The sequence below is a fragment of the Malaclemys terrapin genome, chromosome 4 (assembly GCF_027887155.1).
Source record: "Malaclemys terrapin pileata isolate rMalTer1 chromosome 4, rMalTer1.hap1, whole genome shotgun sequence".
Classification (NCBI taxonomy): domain Eukaryota; kingdom Metazoa; phylum Chordata; order Testudines; family Emydidae; genus Malaclemys; species Malaclemys terrapin.
Window position 1 is genome coordinate 45,671,733 of NC_071508.1, and position 15,841 is coordinate 45,687,573.

General features: G+C 45.7%; 1 long non-coding RNA gene across 2 annotated transcripts in view; it reads left to right on the plus strand.

Moving 5' to 3' along the window:
• LOC128835290 (uncharacterized) overlaps positions 1 to 13,852 on the plus strand; it is a 29,040-nt gene extending 15,188 nt beyond the window's left edge. Inside the window, exons 2-3 of one of the 2 annotated variants that reach the window (XR_008444627.1) lie at positions 5,605 to 5,762; positions 7,321 to 7,999. This is a non-coding gene — a long non-coding RNA (uncharacterized LOC128835290). Of the gene's footprint in view, positions 1 to 5,604; positions 5,763 to 7,320; positions 8,000 to 12,541 lie in introns of those variants that run through there. The other variant, XR_008444626.1, reaches the window with a different exon arrangement.
• Positions 13,853 to 15,841: the final 1,989 nt, after the last annotated feature.

Below are 15,841 nucleotides of genomic sequence, written 5' to 3' on the forward strand. Positions count from 1 at the left end.
ACAATAGTATCTTACATCCATGCTGTATCTCAAAGGATATCGCAGCAGTGTACACGCTTGATACAGATACCGCATAGGTGACAGTGTCATCCATCTGATGAATTGTTCCTATGGCTGCCTCACCTGCATTCTGCCTACCTCTCCCTCCCCAGCAGCACCACTGTTAACATTCCCAATGTCTCCCTCTTCAGCTGCTTCAAACAGCTGCCATTTTTCAAAATCAACCTGCCACGGAAATGTTTCCTTTTCCCATCTTGGTTCTTTCTCCAAATCACAGTCACCCATACATTTAGCCGGATGAAAGTCAGTCCAGGGCAACGGGAAGTTTTGCACCTGATTTTCAGTGGTTCTAAGACAAGTTGCCACTGAAGTCAGCCCCCTTTCCTCTGCTATGCTCACAGCACAGAAGAGAAGTGGTGACATCAATTCTAAGGGCACTGATGCAGCTGCACTGATGTAGCACGTCTGGTGAACACGCGCTATGCCGATGGGAGAGCGCTCTCCCATCAGCAGAATTACTCCACCTCGGCGAGAAGCGGAAGGTATGTCAGAGGGAGAGTGTCTCCTGCCAATATAATACCAGTGTGGACAGCGCAAAACTTGCGGTTCTCAGGGTGGGGGGAAAGCTTTTTCACACCCCTGGACGTCATAAGTTAGATTGACTTAACCAGTAGTGTAGAGCTGCCCTAAGTCACAGGAGGGTGGGGTCACCCCTTAACTGGAGCAATCCTTCCTGGGCTGTAGGGCCAGAAGATACCAACAGCATGGTGGAAAGTGGCTGCACTGGAGAATCTGTCAAGACATTAGCTCTTATGGTTTGTCCTGATTTGGGGTTTCTTACCATTAGCTGTACTATTTAGTTCACCATTGTCCCAAAGGTAAAAGTGCTGCCCATAATGCTTCCTGCAGCAACTGGATTTTCCTTTAAGGTCTCCCATAAAATTACTGACGAGACTTGCTCATGTAAGTTGACCAGATCACCTGCCAAGGTGCTAGGGCCGGGAGTCACACAGTAGCGGACATATGTCTAAGAGCTAGGTTTGTATTGCAATAGTCTGTTCAAACAACCCAAGTGTATTAGTATTAAAAGGACTCTATGGTATGCTTCTGCATGGTGTTTGAGCTGATATTTGTTACATATTAGGAAATTGATGAGGATAGGAATGGCTGATTCACTGACCTAAAAATGCCAAGCCATCTGTCAGCTGAGTTCAACAGTGGGTGAGCAGGAGGGTTGCAGCTGGTCAGCTCTGCCTTCCTTCACCAAGTCAAGTTGGCATCTTTGGCGAAAGTTTCATATTTGTGATCAGAGAAGTGACTACACACTCTCCACATCTACTCCCTCTGTGCCTCTTGAGTAACATGAAAACTGCTCCAAATACTGCAAAAACAGGTTTTCACTCAAGTCACTACTCCAGAGCCCATGCAACTCTAGAAGGGGGAGCTGTGTGCCAGTCTGCTTTCCCCATCAGCAAAGCTACTAGCTAAGTCCTATTCTTGGCACCTTCACTGTGGGGGATGACTGCAGAGCAGAAGGGGTGGTTAAAAGAGAATGAATAAAATAAGAACCACCCAGTGCCTTTGCTCAGAATGTAAATTAAACCCAAACTCAATCATTTGCGAAGTTCCGTCCAAGTTTGCAGACTCAAAAAGTTTCATATAGTTTGGAAACATTTGGAAATACATTCAGGCTTCTGAGTTACATACATGGCTGGAAGGAACCTATCTTATCTTTCAGATACCAGGTGAAACTTGCAGTGCTGCCAGCTAGAAAGACCTTGGTTCAACCTATAAATACTGAGCAACTTTGATACTGGGCAGAAATCATAAAAGGGGAGTAGTCTGATATGGACCACAGAGTAGTCATGCTTAGAGACCCTTTACTGACCGTAACCTCACTCCATAAGGGATTCTCTAAAAGTATGTCAGCCACAAGGAACAACCTTTTCCCCACAGAAACCACCAAGTCTGTGAAAACCTGGAAGAAATCCCAGCTGGAGTAAACTGATGAAGCTCCATTGACGAGAATGGAGTTGCATTGATTTATGCTGGCTGAGGAACTGGTCCCCATTTTTGCCAGTGCTATTTCCCATGATTGTTTCTCCATCACCCAAGTGGGAGCATGAAGGGGCCTGTGTCTAACAAAGAACAAAGAGACTGGTGGAAACATTGTCAAGCTGTGGCACACGTTGAGAGAGCGAGGCATTGTCTATTGGAGATGGGCTCTGCTGACTTCCTATCTCAGGTCTAATGCTTCTCTTCTGGCCTTGGGCAAGCCATTAATCCTCTCTGCCTCAAAAATGGAGATAACTCCACCAATCCCACCAGAGAGTTGGGAGGATTAACTAGTTAGTGTTTCTAGAGCACTTTGAAGAGGAAAAGTGTCAACTAGCGTTACCGTCTACAAACAGTGATTATACTGGACAGAATCTCCATGTCCTGCACAAAGTTCACATTTTCCCAAATCACAGCCCAAAACCCAGGGCCGGTGCTACCATTAAGGTCAACTAAGCGGTTGCCTAGGGCACCAAGATTTGGGGGCTCCAAAAAGCGGTGCCCCCAATATTTTTTTACAGCGTTCCTCCCCAAGCGCGTGGTTGCCGCTCCACTTCTCCCGCCTCCCAGGTTGCAGCGCCAATCAGCTGTTTGGTGCCACAAGCCTGTGAGGAGAATTAGAGCGGGGGGGCGGTGTGCTCGGGGAGGAGGCAGAGCAGAGGTGAGCTGGGGTGGGGAGCTGCCACATGGCTCCCTGGGGCAGGGGGGTGGGGAGCTGCCGTGGGGGTGCCTCAGGGCAGGGGGGGAGCTGCCGCAGGGCTCCCCACCCCAGCTCACCTCTGCTACGCCCCCTCCCCGAGCACGCCGTCACTGCTCCACTTCTCCCGCCTTCCAGGCTTGTGGCGCCAATCAGCTGTTTGCCGCCACAAGCCTGGGAGGGGAGGAGAATTAAAGCGGGGGCGGCGTGCTTGGGGAGGAGGCGGAGCAGAGGTGAGCTGGGGTGGGGAGCTGCCGCAGGGGGCACCTCAGGGCAGGGGGGGGAGCTGCTGCGGGGGGAGGGGCACCTCAGGGCGGAGGGGAGCTGCCGCAGGGCTGGGGGGGGGCGCGCAAGGTGGAAGTTTTGCCTAGGGTGCGAAACTTGCTTGCACCAGCCCTGCCAAAACCACCCACCATAATTTCAAATATTTGCTACATGGTCACAGTAACTACATCCATAGTTACAGTAGATAGGTTAATTAGCTTTATAAGGGATAAAAAAGCCTCATGCTGCAATACATAAGCCAGTCACTTATGGGGGTTTGAAGGAAGCTTTCCCTGTAGGCAGCTTTATCCCATAACTAACCACCAACCAGCTTCTAGCACCTTGTTCTAAAGCACCTGGTACTGGCCACTGTCAAAGGCAGAATATTGACTAGCTGGACCATGTGTCCAACCCAGTCTGGCAATTCCTATGTTCCTATAACTACGAGATATAATGGTGAGGGCAGAGCAAGAGCACCTTGCTGGTGTTGCTTTAATACTAAGGAGTATACCAAGGCTGGCCAAGTAATCCTGTAGCTAACAAACGGAAGTGTCCAATGAAGGCTTGGGTTTGATTCCAACCCCTTGCCTCTTGCACTCTGGGTTAGCAGGGGCTACAAGTGTCCTCACAGGAGCAACTTGTATTGCTCTGCAGTGCCTCAGCAAAGTGTGATGGTGATGGGCTCTGAAAGAAGTTCCACCCATTCCGTAGCCAAGGCAGGTCACATTCAGGAAGTGACGACATGAGGGGAAAGGGAACTCTGCTGTGGACGCATACACAAAAAGAAAATATATGGATAACTTGTCCTAAGGTCAGACACTTGTAGCTCAGACAGGTGGGCCAGAGGGAATCTCCTGGGAGAGCTGTTCTTTGTCACCCACAAGGATCCTGGTTGGAGGCTCAGCTTTGGGAATGCACAGAATATGCCCATACAGTGAGTCCAGCTACTTAATAGGGATTTTCACCAGTTTGTTACATTCTCTGGCCATCCACTGGAAGGCACAACAGCAACAAATGCCAGAGCATCCATTAGAAATTTGTTATCTGTCCCCTCCCCTCAGCTGACTGGAGTTTAGACAACTGAATAGGAGGTAGAATGTGCTGAGTGGAAACTTTCTCAGAACCACAGTGCAAGTTGCCACTATTGGCTCCTTCGGTCCTGCCTGACAAAACAAAACAACGAAAACATTTTCAATCATTTCCTTTTGCCCACAGGTAAATTAGCCAACCAAGCCGGGTGTCTGAGCCAAGTCTCAGTTGGATAATTTAATTACATTCTTCCTACATCAATTACCCCCTTGGATGTGTCATTCCTCTGTACTTCCTGTTATGTAGTCGGTAGATTTGCTGTGCACAGTTAAACAGCAGTAACATTCCCATTCAGTGCACATCAGTGATAGCTGAGGAGATGATGTATTTTGCATGTACGTAGCACATATACAATAGGACATACACGTGCACACACAGCTGTATCTATCCAGATCTAAACTTGGGAGAATCCATTTCTTGGATTTTGGTTTGGACTCGTATAGAGAAATTGGCCAGTTGTGAAGTCTAGCTCAGGGAGTTTTAGTTTGGATCTATCTATCTATCACGAGTGATTAAAAAAAAGGTCTTTCTGGCATAACTTCAGGATGGGCACAATATTTGTGAGTGTTGAAGCCAGGGGTGGTTTCTGCAGGACATGCCAAATGAATGCCAATACGATCATATTACCACACCCCACCATCAGGTATAGCGTCTGTGCCCCATGCTTCAGAAAAACTGTTTTAGGGATCTTAAAAAATGTAATGGACTTATTTTGTGTATCCCTGTAAGCACATGTGCATTAGTCACCAGCAGTCCCACTGTACAGGGCTCAGAAGGGAGGTGGGGTGGGCAGGTCACAGTTTTAAAGTGCATTATCTTGGGTTTTTCTAGGGTATATCCCTTTGGGAAAGTGAGACTGTCCCCTTTCAAATGGCATAAAGCACTTGCTTCTTGCCATGATTTGGGATTCTCCTATATCACACCAGTCCTCTGCTGTGTTTTCAGCCCCTGTGGCTGTTGCAGCCTGATGTAAGTTGGGGTATCCATTAGGCTGCTCTAACATGGTGCATGGGTGCTGGCTTGCACATGGCGGCAGCAGCAGGATCCAGGAAGTGCAATGGAGTGCTTTAAAGCACCTTTGCTTAGCACCGCTGGGGTTAGCCATAGACGAGGGTCTGACCCGAAGTCTTTAGTCTAAGGACCCGAAGTCTTTAGTCTAAGGATAGCTCCCCCCTGACCCTAATACAGTGTGACCACAGTTTCCCCCAAACCATGAACCCCCCCTGCACCAGGCCAAGTTCTGTAACCCCACTGCCTGTATGTGTTCCTGATGCTAAAACTGAGGGTTCAAAAGAGAGCCCCCTGGAAAATGAGACTCCTCTGGCTCATTAACTCTTGAAAAGACTTTAACCAGCCCCGGCCTGCCAAAAATAATTCAACTACACTGAGACAAGAAAGAGGCTGTTAAGTTACAGAGAACTTAGCCACATCCCTAATCATTGTCCACCCTCATTAATGGTTAAGCTCGCTTTTCTTAATCGTTTGTTGTTTCCCCGCAGATGGGAGCTGTTTGAATAAGAACCACCACCTACTCCTTCAAAAAGCTGTTTGCGTCTCTCTACAGCTATAGGCAAGCAGCCTGTTAAAGCAGCACCTGAAGTATCCTCTGAGTGGCACATCCTCCCTCTCTAAGATCTATTATATGGCTTGTGGATAGGTGAGTTCAGAAGCATTTTCAGTGCATATGAGTGGAAAGGGCTATGGACACTGGCTAGAAATAAATATAGTGTGGGAGGAGCTGTGTAGGTCATGGAAACTTGATCAGTGATGCCCCTGCTATTTTAGTCCTGGGCCTCACACAGTCCTGCCAATGTACCCACATCCTAAGTCTGCAGCACCCCTTTTATTTCAACCCTAGGCACCTACAGCTCCACTAACAGATATCAATCCAAACTGCTATCTCCCCTGCAATTCCAGTCCTAAGCCCCACATAGATCCGCTAAGATATCACAGTCCAAACCTGCTATTGCAGGCCTGTTCCTTTAGTCTTGGGCCCTGATCGGACCCTAGCACCAGCCTGGAGCTCGACATGTGCGTTAGGATCTAGTGATGTGCCATCAGTTGTGGGGCTGTGGCCCTGATCTGCTATTGCAGATTTAGTCCTCTATTGGACCCAGACTGCTGGTAGTGGCAAATTTGCCAAACTGAGTGTTGGTTTTCCTATTAGTCAAATGTTCAGTGAGGGCTAAGTTCAGTCCAGCAGCTCACTATCACTTCTGACTAATAATCATGAAGTTCTGTTTGAACTAGGGATGTGTGAACCTGCTCAGATAGAGTAAGATCCGCATTCAACCTTAACCTGAAACTTGAACTGCTCTGAACTTGACCCTTCTTTCAAGTTTGAAAAGTTCAGTTAACATTTAAAAAAAAAAAAAAAAAACTTTCACATTCCTCTGCCCTCTTTGGGACTTGACTGGAGGTGAGAGCACTGAAATACCCTGAGGAATGCTGTCTTGCAGTATTTCTGACCCTGCTGAAACCAGTATTTCTGACCCTGCTTAACTCCGTTAAGATTTCCAGCTTGATCTCTAGGCCGAAGAAGTTCAGACAAGGTTTAAATAAACATCTAGAGTCAGATCCTCACTGATATAAGTCAAAGTCGCTCCAGTGACTTCAATGGAGCTATGTCAATTTGTACCAGCTGAGGATCTGGCCTCTAAAGTTTTGATTGCTCAACGACACCAAACTGCTGAAGCTTTTGAAATCCATTCATTACAGTATTTCACATTAATTGAATGTTAACAGGGTACTCAGCACTAAACAAAAATATCAAATAGGGACCCAAAGAATTTACAGTCTAGTCCAGAGTTACACATCCCAACTGGTTTTGTCTACCTTGAACTCGTGTGTTAAACAAACAAAAAGTCATTCTACACTAGGGCCTGAATTTTCAACAGAGCTTCCTACTCATGGTCAGGACCAGGTTTTCAGGAAAGCACAGCTCCCGTTTAGCCACTAGAACAAGCAGCCAGCATGCTGGGTGCTGCGATCTTTGGAAAAGCTGGCCATAGATGTCCCAATAAGAGCAGCTAGGTGCTGAGCACATCTAGAAAGCTAACTCTGATTTAGATCCTGGATAGGGTCTGAGCTCTCAAAAATCTAGCCCCAGCTGTGGCCCTGAGCTCTTGTGGAAATCTGTTCTTAACCTACTGTGCTAGTAATAGTAACCAGCTTTATGCTTTCTTTTTTTCCTTCTTCTTCTTCTATTTTATCAGACAAGAACTGACTCAAGATTCCCTTGATTCCACCTTGGCTTATGTGAATTTGTGCAGAGAAATGATGGGTCATTCTGATTTTCCTGTATGCAAAGGAATGAGACCTGCTCTGCATTAATCCCCAGTATAGATGTGGCTAGGTTAATGGAAGAATGAATCCTTCCACCTAACTACTGATTCTCAGGGAGACGGATTATCTACAGCGATGGAAAAACCCTTTCCGCCATTGTAAGGAGAGTCTACACTGCAGTACAACTACAGTGCCGCGGCCTGAGTGCAGTTTAGTGATTGGGGCATGAGTCAGGACTCCTGTGTTCTTTTCCCTAGTGTGCCCCTGACTCACAATAAATTCTTGGGTAAATCACTTAACTAGCCCCTTCATATGCTGCCACTCTGTCTTGCCTTGAGAAACACCTTACTCTAAGGATAGCCCCACTGATGGAGTAAGGTAGGTCTAACAGTAGCAGAATTGACCCTATAGAAGTGTCAAGTCTCCTCAGAGGACCCTCAAAACAAAACAATAATCTATTATACAGAGAGATACTGTACAGTCTATAGAAAATTAAAAACAACCTAAGATGTTTCAGCCAACCAGGACTGCTTGAATGGATTCCACCTTCCTAACCCTATAATTGAGCAGATTAGAGTCCCTTGTGCTACAGACAAAAAAATACAGAAGGAAAATCCCAGTTTGAACATCTGTTAACGAAAGAATATTTCATCAAATGTAAAAACAAGAATACTAGTACCTCCAGCTAATTCTCACAAGCACATTCCCATGATGCCACAGTGCTCATTGGCAAGCTCCATTATAAAGATTATACCCAGAGGGAAGGAGATCATTTTAATTTCAGTCAGGCTATTGTAGGCTGATATTTGCTTATAGCAGTGTGGGCATATACCCAGGGGCTGATATAGCACTTAACAGCATCCCATGCAGAGGGCCTTATTCTCTTCTCACTTACACCAGTTTTGTACTCTAGCGTATATCTATTGATGGCAGTGGAGTTACACCTGATTATTTACTCTGGAGCAGAAGAGAGGAGAGAGAGGCCCTGTACCAGTTCTGATTTAAAAATCTATTTTATTTCTTCTACAACATTAGTCACAATAGGATGGTGTCTTTTCCTACCCATCTACCCTTTGCTCTTGATTTCCTTTTTGGTAGAGGGTTCTTCTCTCACTGAGAACCCCTCAGGACTAGAAGCTTCACTTTCAACTTAGACTCCACTTCCCCTGCTCCCAGAATGCAATGGGAATAGGATGACCAGTCATCCCGATTTTATAGGGACAATCCCGATTGTTGGGTCTTTTTCGTATATAGGCTCCTATTACCCCCCACCCCGTCCTGATTTTTCACATTTGCTGTCTGGTCACTCTAAATGGGAAAGAAGGTAGTGAGCACCTCTGGGACATTTACTCATAAATTATCCAAACCTCAAGACTTCAGCATCAAAATCTATGGAGCAATGACCCTTAACTCACGATATCACTGACTTGGCTATGCTTTAGATAAACTATACAAAATTCTTCTAAACTTACTAATCTGAAGAAGCAATGACCTAAAAATGTAACATTTGCAACCAAGTGCATCTTTCTTTATCTAGCTGTGTTTTCTTATTTGCACAAGCTGAAGAATGCAGTGGCACTGGGAGGTCTATGATGGAAGTTCTGTGTCTACTGAAATTCATTTGGACCATACTGCACCTGTGGATAGGGCACTGGACCGGGGCACTAAGTTGCTGGGTGACTTTGGGCAGGTCACGTCACCTCTGTGGGCTTGTGTTTCTCCTCCCACTTTTTGTCTGTTTAACCTCTTCAGGACAGGGATCATTTCTCACTCTGTGTTTGCACAATGCGTAGCATGATGGGATCCCTGTCAGAGCTGGGACCTGCAGGCACTACTGTAATAAATAATAAGAATTAATACGCATTTAATAGAAAGTTAAATACTTGGTTTTTAATGCTTAAAAACAAGTTAAATACCCTATGTAAATTAACAGCCCATCACTGTTACTTTAGCGCACCGGTGCTGGGGCACTGACTGCTTCCCCCTCTGCCTTGGCTGCACAGAATGCCTTATCTACCCCACCCCATGTATCTTGGCATGTTCCTCACAGCTGCCCAGCTGTGGAGTGAGAGGAATGGGAGGCATCTGCCAGATAATGGGAGTGTTTGTTAGAGGTGATGAAGAAGGTTCCAATCAAATTCCTCCCCTCTTGAATGTCTGGACAGATAACACTGCTTCAGAGGAAGGTTTAAGAGCAGGTCAGTCCTCCTGGAAATCTCTTAAAAACACTCCATTTAGAAACAATTCAGAGCTCGGGGACTGGAAAGCTCAGGGATTATGAACAGGATGACAGTGGCTTTCATCTGTAGACCAGGGGATTGAATTCAGCCAAGAAATCTTAAGGTTAGAGCCTGTTTCCATTGAAATCAATGGTAGTCTTGTGGTTGATTTCAGCAGCAGCAAGATTGGGCCCTAAATGTATAGTATTTTAAAGGCCTGATTCTGTGAGGTGCTGAACTGTATCAACTCATATGGCCTTTGTTGGAAATTGAAGGAGTTGCGCATCTCTTAGGAGACACATGTCACCTTGTAGGACTGGTAGGTATGTATCTCAGAACTGAACATAGAGCCTGAATTACCCAATAGACAATTGCTTCTCTTCCAAAGTGTGGGCACATTAGCATGGTGATACTGGGGGCTTACACAGTTACTGCCCATATTATATCGGATCTGTGGATAAACAGAGGATTTCAGTCAGTCTCCTGTGCTGTGTCAATCTGGTGCCTTTCACATACACTCATTTCCAAAAAGATTTCAAGAATCCATCAACAATTAAAATACTTGTCTAGAGCTAAAGAACCACTCTTCACCCTTTAGGGGTGATGACAGCCCTTTAACTGGGCATGAGCATAAATTCTATGGGAAGCTCCTCTTCCAGAGTTTCCCATCTTTGCTTTGTGGGGACACTTGCCAGCCATTCAAAAAAAATAGGGAAAGCTAAAACCACTGAGGGGCGGAACCTCAGCTGGTGATTGTCAGTGCAGCTACACTGGAGTCAATGGATCTCTGCTGATTTATACCAGGGACCCAATCCAAAGCCCCCTTAAGTCAAAAAGCGTCTTTCCATTGTCTTCAAGGGGTTTTAGATCAGTCCCCGGCTGAGGATCTGGCTCTGAAGTTATTGAGTTGTTCACCCTTTTTCTCCCCTACTCAAAGCTTTACCCCCACGTGGCTTATCAATAGGCACATGTGTCCAGAATCCATGCAACAGCCCGTTCCCTCTCATCCAGCTCTTGCTGGGGGCATGTAATTCTGTATGATCCTGCAGTGACACTGGAATACAGCAAGAAGCAGCATCACTCACTGGAAAGGTATACAATTCTACAGCAATGGTTACTATAGTAATGTTCTGGTAAAGCGGTGGGTATTGGACCATTACTATAGAATGCTGGAAGACTTTTCATAAGGGCAAAAGCCCAGCCATTCTTTTGGCCTTAGTGTGCATCTTGAGGGAAAACGATAAAGCACAGCAGCTGAACCTTCTTTATATACTGATTCAAACAATTCCAGCTAACCTGGGATATTTTTCTCAAGGGGTGAAATTCACCCCTATCTAGTGAGCCAGCGCAAGACCTATGTGTAACCCACACACCGTCTGGGTGTGGTGGTCTGTCCCATCTAGTGGCACCAAGACCACTTAGAGAAACAGATAAAATGAGTCTGCTCTATAGCCTTAGCTAACAGCCAGTTGGCTTTTAGCTCATGCGGTAGAGGCTCGTTCATAAGCTCCAGAAGCCCCAGGTTCAGTCCCACCCGCCGATGATTACATATGCACCACTTAAGTCCTATAAAAGCCCTGTTTGAAGGACTTAAGGGGTATGTAGCCCTCTGTACAGGGGTAAAGTTCAACCTTTGGGAAAAGTATCCCAACTTAGCTGGAATTGTTTGAAGCAGCTTGGAAAGAAGCCGTGTTTTTTTTTATTGACAAAAATTGAAGGATGCATTGTCTGCAGCCATAGAAGTAGATAAGTAGAAGAGATGGAAAAAACTAATAAGCCATCCACTAGAGGCCAATGTAGGATTGTTCCATACAATGTGTTTTTTCAGTGCTTTGTCCAGTGCCATCTCAAATGTGTCAGTCAATAGGACAGCCACAGCTTCCCATGGAAAGTCCTTTTGATGCAGGTAGCTATAGAGTGTGGGAGAACTTTAGCCCACCTCCTCAGATTATTTTCAGCCAGGAAGCCACCTTTCCTGTTTACAGCTGGGAAAACTGCTGCACAGAGAAGTTAAAGGCAACATTTTCAAACATTTGGGTGGGAGCCTGGAGACTCAAATGGGAGTTGGATGCCATGGGGAGTTTCCAAAGCTGGAGTTTGGCTCTGCCCAAGTTGCCTGAACATCCAGTGGCTTGTGAACATGAGTGGGGTTGTGGTGTAGCCCCAACCACATTTTCCAAACCACCTGGGGGCATTCAGGTGCTAATGGTCAGTGATATCTAGCAATATGCATTGCAAACACAAACATCAAGGGGACCATCCAGGAAAGGAGATAACTCATACCCTCCCCCCCCTACAACTATAACTGCTTGGGTCACACATCAGCAGAAGTTGAATAGGTTCTGAGGTGGGGAAAAGTATATGTGCTGTACTGAAATAGAGTGGAGTTCAGACTATGTTCAGATGCTGGGTTAACTGGAGTGAGGTTCTGTTTGCGCACTGAAATTAAGGGTGTTTACAGCCCTGTGTTTTGTCATCCGATACAATTTACTGCACACCAGAGACCATGACTATGTAAAATAGAATGAGGGTCACTGGCTGCACATTAAAAAGAAAAAAACTTGTTTTGAAAAGATCGCAGGTTGCGGTTCACCATCTGCTCCTTTCCCGCGGCAGTCACTAATGCCTGGAGACCGCAGCAGACTACACAGTTGCCAGGGTCTGAAGGGCAAAAATTCCTGCATGTCAGTCTCTGAATTCCTCCATCCGATTCCTGTGTTTTCACAAAGACGTGGCCTGCTGCTGGGTGACCTGGAAGAAGCGATGTAATGCTTTGTCAGCACACCCGGCTCGCTGCAGAAGCTAAGGACCAACTTGTCCTATTAATCATTTAAAAAGTGGAGAGGAAAAATAAAAAATAAAAGCACAGTTCTGGCTAATTGTAGAAAAAATGAGGTCAGAGTTCATTTCTCTCTCTTCTGTTGCTTCACAGTTCACTGACTGACAAGGAAAGTGAGATAACAAGAGAGGGGAGAGACATTTCATGGAAGACCCTCCATCCCTCACAAGGGAGTTTTGGATGGGGTGTAGGACTCTGGCATACAGGGGAAATCCTGCAGATCCCCTGTGTTGGGCTTCATAGTCCCAGGATGTTCAGAAGAGAATTCTGCATGTCCCCTGTGTGAGGATTCAGAGCTTTGGAATTGGTTGGTCTTGGGATACAATGGAACTGTACTCACTGGTGCCTCCACAGAAACAGAGTTACATCAGTATTGTCTAATGTTGCCATCTCTGAGGTACAAAGAAACAGAACATCTGGGATGACCCTGAGCCCATAAAACTGGACAGCTGGCAGTGTGTACTGAGCACCTGTAGAGATTTCCCATGACAGCTACCTCAAAAAAGGGACAGTCATGGGAAAACCTGGACAGGTGGCATCCCTAGTATTGTCCACAATTATTTCTTGTCGGGGAGTCTGGTATGGGAACAACTGTGAGCTCCCCACAGCCAGTAATCCAATAGCATTCTCACTAGTTACCTCTGAAGGCCATACAAGGTGGGTTCCCAGCCTGTGAGTTGCACCTGGCCTCCCTTTTTTTATGGCTAAGGGGAAGAAAGGGAGCCATCCTGAACCTCCTTTCTATTGTAACATGGGTCACAATATGGAAAAGGGTGAGAAGTATTCACTGCTTTACAGCATTCCCTACCATGATTTCTAGTATGGGAGGCAACCATTGAAGTATCTATGAGCTCATTGTAGCCAATGCCCCAGAGTCATTAATGCAATGAAATCCTACTGGGCATTTGTTATACTAACTTCTGCTGGGGAAACTCTCCCACAGCCAGCGTGTGAAATAATACAGCATAGGTGGCTCTGACATTCAAGCTGGGTTTTCTGAGGAGTGTTCTGTTCATGAGGCCCACACTGCACAACCAGAATAGTAATAATAAGGGCTTGCCCCAATCTGACTAGTTACATGCTAACCCTAGCTTGAAATTACAGAGCTGCAGAGCAAGGTAAATGTGCTAAGTCTGACTTGAGGGGCAGTGCAAACAAGCAAAAAACAGGCTAATCTTTGTTTACCTGTTGCCAACTCTCATGATTTTGTCATGAGTCTCGTGATAATTACTGTGTTCCTTAAAGCCCATGGAATCACGTGGATGCGTGATGATTCCCGCCTTCATTCTTAAAGAAAAAGTAAGTGTCTAGCCCTCATGGTTGTGGAGAAAGCTTCAAAATGTGATCTCAGTGCATCCTAAAGGCTCAAAAAGCAGAAGGCAAATAAAAAGAACACCAACTCTAGTCTCTTTACATGATCTCATGATTTTAAAGACAATCTCATGATTTTTGGTGAGCCTGACTCATGATTTTTGAACATTTGGGGCTGGCAATACTGAGAGCATCTCTTTCAGAAGGACACCCCGTTGTTGATTTAAATCTAGAGATGCTGACTGGGGGGCGGGGGGGGCAGGGTATGTGGTGACCACCGGGAGAGTGGGAATATAGCTAACCCCTCCCACACGATTTCCCAGGGGTGATGGCCATGTCATAGCAGCAGCACTGAACACCATTTCTAGACTCAGACCGTACAGCAATGATATCACAATACTCAGCATGGTGAATGTACTAATAAAGGATCTCCTAAGGCAGCCTTTCTCAAAGGCTAGGCCTGGCTGTCAGACCCTGGTCAGTGTCCGGATGGGACCTGAGTTTCTTGTTTTAGTTTTTTAGATGCACTCATGAAAATAAGAAAATGCAAGTGGCTGTCTGAGTGTCAGATTCCTCTATGCACTAAAGAACCAAGCTCCTCTAGCTGGGGCTGTAGCAGATTTACATCCTCTGTGGATCGGGCACAGATTGGGACCTGTAACTCACACTCCCCCAGTGCGTTTCACATAGATTTTGGCCAGAGCGCTATGGTTGGGGAGAAACTTGAAAAGCACATGTATGACTCTAGCCAGAGCTATCAGTGTTACATTCCCACAAGCCTCAGATTCACCAAACATATGCATGCATTCCTGCACCCGCTACCTCTTATGGAACCCACAAAGTGGGGAGTAATATTTTTATAAGTGCAGTTCTGAGTATGTGCACAGAAAATTTGACTTGGTACCTTATTGAAATGTCTTGGGATGGATCAAGAGGACACAGATGAGCAAAATAAAGATTAACAGAGAGCCAGACAGGCTAGAACCATGATCTGGCAGAGAAAGAGAGTGAGAGCCAAAGGGCACACAAATCCATTTGCCCCAGCATTTCCCTGTGCCAATGATTAGCTAGATAGGGCTTTATATCTAGAAAAGGAAGGAAGGAAGGAAGGAAGGGTAGGATCTGGCTCTCAGTTGGTATCTTTGAATATGATGAACATAGAGTCAACTTTAGTTTTATAGGAGCCAAAGTAGACCAGTGAAGAAACAACCCACTACTCCAGTTAGCAGTTGTTTATTACCTTGTTTGCACAACAATATCCCTGTAACTGAATCATCTCTGAGTCTATTGAAGCAGGAAAATACAGTCAGTGCTTCCACGTTCCCCTCTCAAATGTCTGCAGGTGATTTCAATCACCACGCAGTTCTGATACCTTCTCTCCACATGGCTGTTTGTATCCACTTTCTGGACAACAACAGCAATTCTCTGGCCTGTGTTATTGAGGAGGTCAGAATAGATGAGCATAGCGGTCCCTTAAAAATCTATGACTCTGTGTTCATGCTGCATACAGGGTTACTTTGTTTAGCAGAAGCTCATTATAAGATGGTGCCTAAAGCAAGTACAAAAACATGATGCTGCAAGTTTTTTTTTTTTCTTTCAAGGCTGAAGTGGGAAGTGGAGACGGTGGAGTTCATGGGGAGATTGTGAAGAGAGAGTCAGTCACCAATTCTCCCTTTGACTTTCTGTGGCTTGAAAGAATAGGGACACCTCTTTCCTTAGAATAGCACAGATCCTAATCAACATTTCCAGCAGAGTGGAAGCATGAATGGATGAGCAGGTAAAAGGCAGGTGCCCGGATGCTGGATAGCTAAGAACAACTCCCCACCAATTCCACCAAGCTCCAAAACATAATCTTCAGCCCAAATCACTAACTAGCTAATATATTGTATTGCAGCTACATGTCACAGGGAGGAGCACATAAATATTTCTGATGAGAGACTTGATCATTGGGAAATAAACATCACCAAGGGCTCAGCTTCACCCACTCTCCTTTATGCTCCCTCCTCAGCCCTTTTCATTCTGTCTGTTTCAGGCCCATTTTTGTTCTGCTGTTGCTATTGAAGTGATAACATTTCATTTCTC